This window comes from Pseudorca crassidens, chromosome 19 (genome assembly GCF_039906515.1).
Source record: "Pseudorca crassidens isolate mPseCra1 chromosome 19, mPseCra1.hap1, whole genome shotgun sequence".
In the NCBI taxonomy this organism is placed as follows: domain Eukaryota; kingdom Metazoa; phylum Chordata; class Mammalia; order Artiodactyla; family Delphinidae; genus Pseudorca; species Pseudorca crassidens.
In genome coordinates this window covers 3,011,232-3,023,754 of record NC_090314.1, presented here as the reverse complement: position 1 = coordinate 3,023,754, position 12,523 = coordinate 3,011,232, and the positions used below count along the sequence as shown (strand labels likewise).

The 12,523-nt window shown below is 53.4% G+C and overlaps 1 long non-coding RNA gene across 1 annotated transcript in view; it reads left to right on the top strand.

Annotated features, from left to right (window-relative positions):
- The first annotated feature begins 3,616 nt into the window (after positions 1 to 3,616).
- LOC137211941 (uncharacterized) overlaps positions 3,617 to 12,523 on the top strand; it is a 28,651-nt gene continuing 19,744 nt past the window's right edge. The window contains exons 1-2 of the long non-coding RNA XR_010937285.1: positions 3,617 to 3,855; positions 10,040 to 10,168. This is a non-coding gene — a long non-coding RNA (uncharacterized lncRNA). The remainder of the gene's footprint in view (positions 3,856 to 10,039; positions 10,169 to 12,523) is intronic.

Sequence of the window (12,523 nt, the reverse complement as noted above, 5' to 3'; positions counted from 1 at the left end):
TCCTGGTTCTACTCCCCAAGGCTGTGACGTGCGAGCCTCATGTGTAAACTCTGGCATGCTCTAAATGTTCATTTCTTTGCCTCTTGTGAAAGCCGTTTTGAATCCTTTTGGAAACCAGGTGGGAGGGTCTATATATAAATCAGCTGTGCTATCTTTAGTGTTGCTCGTTCATCCTCAGGCCCAGGGCAGTCAGGCTCTCCTGGAGGCCACAAAGCCTCTGGGAGGGTCCAGGCTTGCCTGAGGCCCACCAGACAGTGAGCCAGTAACCCAGGAATCCTGCCCTACCCCCAACTCCCACCCTGCGTGAGCCACCTGCCGAGCCGGGTTTAGCTGCATCCACCCCCTCCAGCCTTGCAGAAGACGTGGGCTGCTCTATTTCTGTCCTGGGCTGGCCTGGTGGCGGGGACTTGGGTGGGGAGGGGCTTGGGATGCAGCAGCAGCTGTCAGCTCTGGTTGGGGATGCACCAGCCCAAGAAGTTCTCCTTTCCTGGCTTCCAAACCCTCCATGGCTCCCTATTGCCCACAGAATCCAGGGAGGGGAGGCCCAGCACCACCTTTCTACGGCAGAGCCTTGTCCGGATTATTCGCTGCAGGGCTTGGCACATGGAAGGTGTTACCTGAGCACCTACTGTGTGCCAGCAGCGTTCTAGAACTAGAGCTGTAGCAGGACCTAGACAGACCTGGCCTACCCTCCTTGAGCTCAGAGGGCATCAGACAGCATAAGAAAACTCATAAATGCTTACAGCAACATTTCCCACTTTTTTTCCCATTATCATTCCCTAAGGAGAAACATTGACTTATTGAATTAAATCATTTAATTAAACTTAATTACAGTTAAGTAAATTATTTAATTTCTCCCTAATGAGAGATACAATACTAATGAATAAGATTTTGTTATGTGGGGCCACAAGTAATTGTAACATCTATTTTTTCAGTCCCCCAAGAACCAAATTTTGCCTCCCTTGAAAATGCATGGCTCAGAGGATTATAATCTGTGCTCAGTGGGGTGAAAAGGAGACACACGGGGCGGGGGGACCCTTACTGGGTGCTTGTCTTGGGGGGCGGCCCACAGCCTCAGAAGACTCCCAGTGAGCGGGTAGGGCAGCAGCGGGAGGGCTGGGAATCATGTAGGTGAGGAGTGCAGAGAGCAGTTGGGAAACAGCCTGTGTAAAGGCCCTGGGGTGGGAGGGGCCTTGGTGCCACCGAAGAGAATTGGGGGTTGGGGGCAGATCACGCAAAGCCATGCAGAGACTCCGGACTTTATCTTCAGGGGGTAAGGGAAGTCGTGGTCGGGTTTTAGGCAGGGGAGAGATGCGACTGGATTTACATGAAGAACAACAGTAACAAGAGGATCACCTTTCTGAAACGTCCTCGTGTCTTTTGGCTTCCAAAGCCCTGTTCCATGCCTCCCACCCCCAGCTCGTGGGTCAGACGGCCCTGAGCCTGACTCTGTCACCCCGGGCAATGTGACCTTGAAGACATCATAGCGTCTCTCAGACTCATGTCCTCTTCTGCACATGGAGGGTACTAATGCTGATCTTACAGGATAGCGGGTGGCCTCCACGAAATGCTGGAGCGCGCAAGGCCCATCACGATCCTGGCACACGGTAGGTGCCCAGTTAGTGAACCTGTCCCTCCAGTTCCTGGGCCGCCCCTTGGGCCAGGCCCAGAGTGTGAATCACGAGCTACAGTCCCTGTATTCCATGGCTCCAAATTCATTCCCCGTCTCACAGTTGCCTTTAAAACAAAGCTTCATTCCTCCTTGTCCCCCTAGGATGTACGGCTGTGGCCGAGATGGGCTTGCCTTTTAAACCTTGGTCTCATGGTCTGTCCTTGCGAATGTAGGATTTCACAGGCTGCTGTGGCAGGTGGGGACGGACCCGCCCATCTCGGGGTGCTGGAGCCCCTGACTGGAACAAGGGCAGAGCCTGGCCAGCATCTAACCCTCTATGGGCGACCTTCAGCAAGTCACCACTTTTCTCAGGGCTCAGCGTTGTTGGCTGTGAAATGGATCGGAGAGGCCGACCCCCGTCCAGCCTGCCCCCGTGTGATCGCAATGGTCTCAATAAGGGAAGCCTGGGGGAGGGCAGGGCTCGGGTGCAGGGCCTGGGGGTCAGGATCTCTCATGCAATCGCTCCCTTCCACTTCTTGCTTATCCTGGTCATTCTGCCAGGATTTCCCTACAGAGTTCTTTGCTGCGAGCAACACAAAGCGACTCTGTCCACCATAAGTAAAGGGGGGCATTTCTTGGCTCAATCTAAGGGCTTATAGAGTGGACAAGAGAACTTTCAGGGGCTAAGGGGGCTACAGGGGCCTGGCCATCAAGGCCAATATGGTCAGGACTCCCTTGTCGCCATTGCCCCAGATATTAAGCTTCAAAGTCCCAGGCAGGAGTGGCCTCCTGACCAGACCAAAGTCTGGCCCTTTCAGCTTCTGCAGTGGGAAATAGGACCCTGCCCACTGGGGACTCTACACAGAGGGATCCCTCCCAACTAAGAAGGGGTTTGGGTGCTGGAGAGCCACCCCACCCCAACACACATATTCCCTACACCCCCTTTTTTGCTGGCGAACTCCTACTCATCCCTCAAAACCCACTTCCACAGGTACTAGTCACCTCCTTTGCAGGGTTCCCCCCAGCCCCCTGCTTCCCTCCATCCAGCCCCAGTCACACAGGTGGCCATGTCCATGTCCCAGTCTGCTTCCCACACCGGATCTGCTGCCTTGAACCAGAGGTTGGTCAGCATGTTTCCAGCACTCGTTCTGTGCCAGGCACATCCCCAACCCATGCTCTTTGCAGGAGTCATGCATTGAACCCCTAGGAGGTGGCTTCTGTTACCTTTCCCATTTTACAGATGGAGAAACCAAAGCACAGAGAAGCTAGGCAGCTATCCAAGATCGCACAGCTGGTAAGGGGAAGACCTGGGATCCAAATGCAGCAAGCCTGGCCCGAAGGGCAGGGGAGCGAGGGGCTGTCCAGCCCCCCAGGCCCGACTCCATCCGGGTGGAATCTGGCACTTGGCTGCTCTTCCCCTCTCAGGCGTTTGAAGACAGCGACCTTCCTCCCCCCGAGTGGGTTAATCGAGTAGATAAAATGCCAATGTCCAAATGAAAAGCTCTACGTCACTCAATTCTTGAAGTTGTTCGGATAAAGAAGGCACACAGGTCTCAAACACTGGCATGCTTTATTTACTCATTTATTGGCCGCTGGGCTTGTGGCATCTTAGTTCCCAGGCGACGGATGGAACCAGGGCCCTTGGCAGTAAAAGCGCGGAGTCCTAACCACTGGACCGCCAGGGAATTCCCGCTATTTCTAGAACTTAGAGGGAGAAAGTGCTGGAAGGAGTGGAAGGATTTGGGCCCAGGGCCAGAGGGGCCACGGGAAGCCCCTCGACTCTGAAGAAGGAAGTACCAGCCTCAGCTGGTGCAGAGTGTCGGCCCCGCCCTGGCCCCGCCCCTGCCACCCGGCCGCGCCCCGGCCCGCCCCGGTGCCAGGCCCCGCCCCCTCCCGGCCCCGCCCCACAGGCCCCGGCCCCGCCTCGCAGACCCCGCCCCGGTGCCCGTGCCTGTGTAGGTGCCGCCGTCGCCGCCGCCGCCGCCGCCGCCGCCGCCGCCCCTGCCCCCGAGCTTTCTTGGGCCCTCGCGGCCCCCAGCTGCCCCGGCTGGATGCAGCTCCAGGCGCTCAGGGGAACTGTGTTGAGAACACGCCCCGTCTCGCTTTCCTGTGGGCATTTCCCAGGATTTCCTTGCACCTAAATCCTCCTCAGTGTCTGCTACCTCAGAGGGAGCGCCTCTGCGAATGAGGGTGGGGACGCAGGCGCTAACCGAGGTCAGGTTTTCAGTCCGTATATGTGCTCGGTAAGTGACACCTGCAGTCATTACAGGGATCCTCCCGCGGCGCTGTCTCCTCCCCATCAGCTCAGTCCCGGCTCTGCACAGAATCTGGGGTCTACTTCTCCCGGGCTCTCTCAGGGCTTTTCCGTTACAATGCCCCTCCCCTGGCCCACCCACCTCAGTCCCTCCACTTCAGCTGTGTGGCCATGGGCAAGTCGCTGCACCTCTCTGATTCTCTCCGTGCTGGGACTTGTTGCCTTTTCAGGGCAAACGCCAGCATGGCTTCCTGGGCAACCAAATCCGGAGTGTCGCGGCATCTTACAGCACTCTTGGCTAAGGGTCCCAGAGAAGTGTCTGTGGGGCGTTACTCACCTCGTCTGGGGCCACAGTGTGAGGAGGGTGGAGAGGCTGACAGGATGGGAATCGCAAAAGGTCTGGGGGGCTTCCTTCTGTGTGTGGAGCCCTGTCGGCGCCTTGCCAGAGCCGTCAAGGGAACCTCTTACCTGGTCCCCCCACTGTCCTGGGCCTGGCAGCTGGCCACTCACATCTCAGACCTGCTTCAGAGAGTGGCCCTCAGGCCCCCGGAGCTGCATTGCCCTGAACAGCTGGTATGCCTGGGAGTTGACACCTGCCTCCCTGGGCACCTCCGGCCCATCTGCTGCAGTGGGAGAGCCCAGCTCCTCGCTTGGAGCAGCACAAACTCAGAGGTGTGACGGACACTGCAGAGCTCCCTGGGGTCGGGCCATGGCCAGGACAGAAATGCACCCTTGGTGGGCTTCTGCTGCTCTCTCCTGTTCCCCTTGCTCCATACTGGTTTCTGCTGGGAGAACTTCCTTCCTGAAGCTCTGGCACCTGAATCCTTGCCTCAGGTTCTGCTTCTGGGAGAACCTGACTAGACAGCCTCCTGGCGCTGGGTGTCTTGGGGGCATTTTAATCAGGCGAGTTTATTGGTTAGGATCGAGGTTTGGCGGCTTCTTAAAAACACCAACAAAACCAAGCTAATGTTGGTTTAAACCAGAGAGACGATCATCTCTCTCTCCTGTAACAGTTTGAGGGTCAGTGGTCTGTAGCAAAAGGGCCATTTCATGGAGCAGGGCCTAGATTCCTTCCATCCTGGGTGTTTGATGCCTTCATCCACATGACCCCAGATGGTCCCCGGCACCAGCCCACAGTATTGGGCGGCAGGACGGCAGGAGAGGTGGAAAGGTGGCACATCCCTTCCCTTGAAAGGCACAGGCATCATTGGCTCACATCCTGTTTCAGTCACATGGTCACCACGCTGCAAGGGAGGCTGGGAAGTGTAGTCCATACAGGCAGCCCAGCACCCACCTAAGCTTCAGGGGCTCTATGGCCTGGGAAGAGGGGGATAGAAATGGGGGAAGTCTGTTTATTCTCAGCACACGTAAGGAGGACAGAATATTACTCTAAATCTGGAACAAAATTCTTCCTTCAGAGATAGTGGTCTCTGTTTAAGAAAATATGCTTAGGTTCCTGTGGCAGTAAAGGGGCTCCTGTTCGGGAGGGCCCGTGGGTGCAGGGGAGGTTAGGGCTTGTGCGGTGCAGCCGGGGCTGGGCAGGCAGAGACAGGAAGGGGCCAGGAAGAGTGGCCTGTGGGAGGGGCCCCTCCCTGTGGAACCCACCAGCCTCCACCCTTGGGTGGAAGTGTGCCCCACTGCAGCCTGGGCGGGGCTTGTCCGAGGGCAGAGGGGAGAGTTGCAAAAGACAAAGCTGACCTGGGGATGTGAGAGACACAGGCCAGAGCAGGCTGGGTTTGAGGGCTTCTGGAGGATCTCAGGGAAAGCCGATTCCCCATGAGGGGCCAGGGTCAGGGCATCTTAACACGCTTCATACTCACAGCGTGTCCCATGAAGCTGATAAGGGCTCCGCTCATTTTCCACGTGTGTTTGCAAAACTGGACTCCTGACAGACGTACAGACGTGCATCCTCGGTTCACCCAGCGTTAAGTCCGCCGATTTCCGTTCTGGTGGCTGCCCAGCGGTCCATCGCCATGACGTCCGTGCTTCACCGACACGACCCCTGTCGCGGGATGTGGCCCCCCAACGCCAAGCTTTCACCCCAGTAACTGCGCCGACGTGGGCATCCTCGAGCGGGCAGGTTGGCTGGCGTTTCAGGTTTAGATGATTTCCCCGGGCACGATTCCCAGAAGAGAAGTGGGGCGGAGGCAACCACATCTGCCTGTACGGCCACGGCTTGTGCAGCCAAATGGCTTCCTGGCTGGGTCTTGCCAAGGGGCCCACCCGCCTGCAGAGCCCGGGCGAGAGGGAGCCAGTTTGGTTTAATCTTTCTTTACCAGATTTTTAAAGTGCTGTGTGTTCATTGTAGAAATTTTAGAAGATGAGTAATGAGCAATTTAAAAAGAAAATGTATCTATAATCCCATCTGCCAGAAGTATTTATGGCTAGCAGTTTTTAGAATTCATTTCCACTGAGATACAATTGACATATAACATTGTGTGAGTTTAAGGTGTACAGCTAGCATTTCGATTTATATCCTTCCAGCCTTTTTTTCTATATATAAGTTTTTATTGTGCAAAACTTTACATACATAAAGCTTTCATTATGAAAGGGTCAAACGTATACAACATTAGGTTGAGTAATGAGCCTGCAGGCACCCAGCACCCTGTTTCAACAGTGATCAGCACACACCAGTCTGGTCTCATCTCTGCGCTCGCCACTTTTTCCCTCCCAAACTGTTGGGACAATCGTCCTGTTCATCCCAGACATTGTGTAATTTCATCCACAAATATTTCAGAGTGTATTTCTGAAAGGTTGTGACTTAAAAGACCATATCACTGTTTAGAACTTCATATGTAACAACCATTCCTTAATATCAGCAGGTATCCAGTCTCAGTTTACAATTGTGTCCTAAATGTCAAAATGAACAAAATATGGTTTGAATCAGGATCTGAATAAGGTCCCCACGTCACACTGCCTGATGTAGCTCCCAAGTATCTTTCATCTAAAGGCTCAGCCCGTGTTTTCTTCCGTGTACCTTACTTGTTGGGGAAACTGTATTCCCCCCGTGGGAGGCGCGGCGTCCTACCATCTCTGCTGTGTTAGCAGCTGCTGATTCTCAGCGCCTGGATTCACTACTTTACTAGTGGTTGTAGACTGGTGACATCCTAATTCTACCATTCCCGCCTCATTTGTTAGCTGAAGTGTTTCTCGGAGAGAAAGTTGCCCTCCCCAGTGTTTGGCTACCTGGTGGTGCCGTTTTATAGAGGAAAGGCAGGATATATGCTTGCCTTGTCCCTGTAACAGTTTTCTGATTAAGTTGGTCTTCCAGTGGTGATCAAGTAGGGATTAAAAAAACAATTAGGAACACATGGATTTAAAGATACTTTATGTTTCAGCTGTTTGTGATAATCACCCTTACTGAGGCTCTCTCCCCTGTATGTAACCATTAAAAAAAATGGCTTATCCTTGGTGGTCATTTTAGTTGTGAAACACAGCTACGAATTCTTGGACACACGTCTCGTTGAGAAGTGTGGTCTCTGTCCCCCCCTTGACTCTGGGGAACTTGGGCCTGCCCCAGCCACCGGCAGAGTGTGGCTGACGGGCGCTGGGGGCCCGCAGAGCTGGGTGTACACGCCCGCAGAGCCGCGCTCGGCGGAGACCCTGTGCTGGAGAGCCAGGTGTAGACACACCAGTCCAGAGTCCCTGCGAGCCCAGCCTCCAGGCCAGCCTGTCCTCCAGCTGGATGCCAGTGAGGGACCTCCGTCAACGCCACGTGGAAAAGGACCTACGCGGCAGGCCTGCCTGGGCTCCTGACCACGAAATCGTTTGCACAGTGAACTGATCGTCTACGCCAGCCATGGGGTGGTGGTGGGGCAATAGGTCATCGGAACTCTCTCCTCCGAGCTTTGCACACTGGAACACGAGCTGACCCCTACCGCATGCATCTCCCCCTACGGCACAGCTGCTCCCTCCGCCTCAGACTTTCCCTGGATGGCGGGCTCTGGCGGTCACTCCAGCTTTGGAGCTTCCTTTCTTAGCCAACCTGAAAATCTGTTTTCTATTTATAGGTGAGTTAAGACCAATCGGTCAATATGTTTAGCCTCAGTTCTGCATGGTGTTTTATGTTACATTTACACCTACCCGTGCAAGAGTTTTAAACAATTTGTCTTTAAGTGTGGTTTTTTTTTTTTATTTTATTTTATTGTTTTATTTCTCGCGGTACGCGGGCCTCTCACTGTTGTGGCCTCTCCCGCTGTGGAGCACAGGCTGCGGACGCGCAGGCTCAGCGGCCATGGCTCACAGGCCCAGCTGCTCCGCGGCACGTGGGATCTTCCCAGGCTGGGTCACGAACCCGTGTGCCCTGTATCGGCAGGCGGACTCCCAACCACTGTGCCACCAGGGAAGCCCTCAGTGTGGTTTTTATATTCTCTCTCTCTTACTGGACTTTATCTTTTTGGTACTTAGGAAAGGTTCCTATTTTTGTTGCAACTGTTACTTTTACAGTAATATCTGTACGCAATATTGGTCCTCTCTTTTATTTGTCTGTTGGTTTCCTACTATGAGCGATATTGAAACTTGCTACAATCCTCTGCACACAGCATCTGATTTGAATTAATATCCTTTTACTCTCAGACTTTAACTACAAGGCAGTCAGTAAGCTTATTCTATTTTCTCCATGTTCTTCCCACTTTCCCTCAAATATACTCTATCTGGTGTGTCCATCACTGGTCTTAACTGTGTAAGTTCCCATGTGTTCTACCCATCTAGTACTCACAGTCAGACCTTAGGATTATGTTTCTCTGGTTGTCTTGGTTGTTTGAGACCTGTTTTCTGGTGGGTCCTCAGAGGGCATGTGGGAATAACGTCCCGGAGTTCTTGCCTGTTGATAACTGTTTACGACCTTTGTACTTGAAAGGCAGTTTAGCGGGACCTGCCCCGCTCTGCTCCCTCCCTTGGTGTCTAGATGTGCCCCTGGGGCTTCTGGCAGGAAGTGCTCACATCAGAGAGTCTGACGACAGCCTGATTTTCCTGGAAGTGACTTCATCTTTTTTTGCCTGAATTCCCAAAGGCAGCCGTAGAATATGTTATAGAATATGCCTCTCTGTTGGCTGTTCTGGGTCAGCTTGTCCAGGTACCCAATGCTGTTTCAAGTTTTCATATATTTCAGGAAAGTTTTTTTCTTTTTTTAAATTACAGCGTTCAGCGTTCGACTGAACACTTGGACTCCTTCTGCGGGACTGGTGTTGCACATGTTAGATCTCACTTAGTAGTCACTTTCTCTTGAATCCTACTTCTCTCTCCCATTTTTTTATTGTTTAACAATTTCCCTCCATTCTAACTTCTGATTCTCTTAGGCATCATCTCATAGTGTTTCGTCGTGTTGTGCTCCTTCTACTGCGGTTGTCGTTCTGAAATGCGTTTTTTTCTCTTCTTCCTAATTCTTTCCTCAGTTCCAGCACATCTTTTCTGAGGTCTTCACATATTGATTTGTTATTCTTTTGTATCTTTTCTTTTTTTTGCTGACTCATGCAAAAATTTTAGGATACATTTTTTTTGTTTGTTTCTGGCTGTGGTTCTGTGGTGTGTGTTTCTGGAACACTGCCTTCATTATCCGTAGGGGCACTGCTTGGTGTTCTCATTTCTCCAGTAACTTGGTATGGGACTTAACCGTAACCTTTTCTGTTGTTCATTTTTATCTGAAATGCCTTTCAGAACGTCATAATCTTTAGTTTCCTTTTCTGCTGTTTTCATGAAACGTTAAAAAAAAATGGTCTTGTATTCCCTCCTTCTTCCCTCCCTCCATCCCTTCCTTTCTTCCTGTTCTCCTCACTCCCACACCTTTCATTTCTAGTTTTTGGCCCCTCTTGTCTCTGTTCTGCCCGTTTTGGACTCTGTTCTCAGCACCTCCTTCTCAGTGTAGCGCCCTGCCCTGGAGGCGAGTTTAGTTTGTGTTGAGTTGCAGGCCTGCCGTAGCTCCTTCATACATTGCCTGCTTACAGGCACACACACCTGGGCGTGTGCAGCGAACCCTCCCAGTTCCCAGGCTGCGTACACGGTCTCTCCACCTCCATCACTGCTGTGCTCTTCTTGGGAGGCAGAGCTGCGTCGGGAGGGCCCGGATCCCCCATCAGGCCATGCCAGACCACGTGGGAGCCAACAGTGAACTTATAGAGTGGGGAGCCTTTGAACTCTGGGGCTCATTCCACAGCCTTCCCTGTTCTGACTCACAGAGAAACCAACACGGAGGAGAAATGCTGCCACTGCAGACCCGTGGCGGGGGGCGCTGGCCTAGCTGAGTGTGGCCAGGCGGCCGGGACACCGACATCCGGGGCTGGAAAGACAGAGCCGCGTCTGCAGAGGTAAGCCATCTGCAGACCAGCCTCCTATGAGGGTTGGGAAGGTGCACGGAACGGCTTCTGAGTTCATGGTTCCCGGGGAGAAGTTGGGAAAGAAGGGGTCGGTAATGTTGCTTTGCTGCCATCAGCTGCATTTGGCAAGGGTGACAGGAAGGAAATCAGCTCAGAAGGAATGGAAAGGTGTTGGGGTGAGTCAGAGGTTCAGGAGAGAGCAGGGCGGGGACACTCGGGGGCCTCCTGATTCCTGACAGTCAAGCGGGGTTTAAAAGGCTTTGGGCCAGAAACCCAGCAACATCCCTCGCTGGGTGAACGTTAGAGTGAGGATTTGGCCTTCCCAGCTCTGTTTCAGATAGATTCAACCAGTAACTAGAGAAAGGGGCCCATAGATGATAAAGGGAAATTGCGTAGGTAAGAACTGTTTCTTGGGAAGAAGAAGTTCAGGTGTAGTAACTGGCACGTGGAACAGACCTGAGGCGAGCAGGTCAGAACCTGCTAGGTTTCCAAAGGGAGTGTAATTCCAATGGAATCCCGTTCCTGGCCCGCAGAAGCCTCGGTGACTGGAGACTTGAAATGGGATGAGGTGGCGTGGGGACTTTCACCCTCCCTGGAGACGGGCAGTGGGCTGAGCAGTGAGGAGAGTCACTCCGGATGCGGCCAAGAGGGGAAACGAGATAGGAGAGAAAGAGGCGCACCCCCAAAAGGCAGAGTGAGGGGTCACCGGAACATGGCTTGCGGCGCAGAGAGGGCTCAGGGCCTAATGACTCAAGACGGGGATGCACAAAGTGTGCCTGGTGGCTTTGAACTTGGAAGTGTCTTGATGGGCTCCAGATGGGAATCTTACTGTTGTTGTCTGATGCCTGTATCTCATGTGTGTGTGTGTGGAGAGGGTCGATAACCCACTGTTTTAGTTCACAAGGCTCTGGAGTTAAGAGGAGCCGCCCAGACAGTGGCCACTGCATATCCCCAGAGATCCCTTGCTCTGAGCTGGAGGCCGTGCTGGACGGGACGAGGGGTGTGTTCTCTGTGTAGGAAGGAGGGGGCAGGCGTGTTTGGAGGATTACAGCAGAGGCCGCGAGCGTTCACTGGAGGCCCGTGTTTCCAGTCTCCCTGGCCATTGGGTTGGGGCCACGTGACTTGTTTGGCCCATGGGCAATGAACAGAAGTGACGCATGTTAATTTCAGGATGACACAGGTGGGAGCTGGAGCTCCTCCATCCTCAGCCTTGTGGACAGAGACTCTGCAGGTTCTGAACGAGAGGGTGGAGGCTGCCCGGATGCCAGCTGTAGTCAGCACGCAGGGGAGAGCAGCCGCGACCATCGGCCAGCTTGTTCTAGGCTGGGACGTGAGTTTGAGAAGCGTGGTTTGGCTCACCCACCAAGACTGTGGGCGTTTGCCACCCAGCGTATCCTAGTCCTAACCAACACAGATGTGTACTTTTTTTTTTTTTTTCTGTGGTAGGCGGGCCTCTCACTGTTGTGGCCTCTCCCGTTGCGGAGCACAGGCTCCGGACGCGCAGGCTCAGTGGTCATGGCTCACGGGCCCAGCCACTCCACGGCATGTGGAATCTTCCCGGACCGGGGCACGAACCCGTGTCCCCTGCATCGGCAGGCGGACTCTCAACCACTGTGCCACCAGGGAAGCCCTGTACTGGTTTTTTTCACACAAAATTGAGGCCCTACCAACCATGTTATTTTTTTTTTAGTTAGCTAATTAATTAATTTATTTTTGGCTGCGTTGGGTCTTTGTTTCTGTGCGTGGGTTTTTCTCTGGTTGCGGCGAGCGGGGGCTACTCTGTTGCGGTGCGCGGGCTTCTCATTGCGGTGGCTTCTCTTGTTGTGGAGCACGAGCTCTAGGCGTGCGGGCTTCAGTAGTTGTGGCTCGCGGGCTCTAGAGCACAGGCTCAGTAGTTGTGGTGCACGGGCTTAGTTGCTCCGTGGCATTTGGGATCTTCCCGGGCCAGGGCTCGAACCCGTGTCCCCTGCATTGGCAGGCAGATTCTCAGCCACTGCGCCACCAGGGGAGTCCCCAGCCATGTTATTTTATAACATTCTTTTCAAAAAGACTGTTAACAGTCTGCTTTATTGAGGCATAATTTATGGATAATAAAATCCACCAATTTTAAGTGACACCTTGATGAGCTTGATAAGTGTCGACAGCTGTATAATCGCCGCCTTGATCAAGGTTAGGAACAGCGCTTCCTTCCTTCCCGAAATTCTCTCTGACCAATTGGCAGTCGACCTCCAGTCCCACCTCCGGCTCCTGGCAAACACTGGTCAGTTTCCTGACACTGTGGTTTTGCCTTTTCCAGAGTGCTGTATAAATGGAATCCCACTGTACGTAGCCTGTTATGTCTAGCTC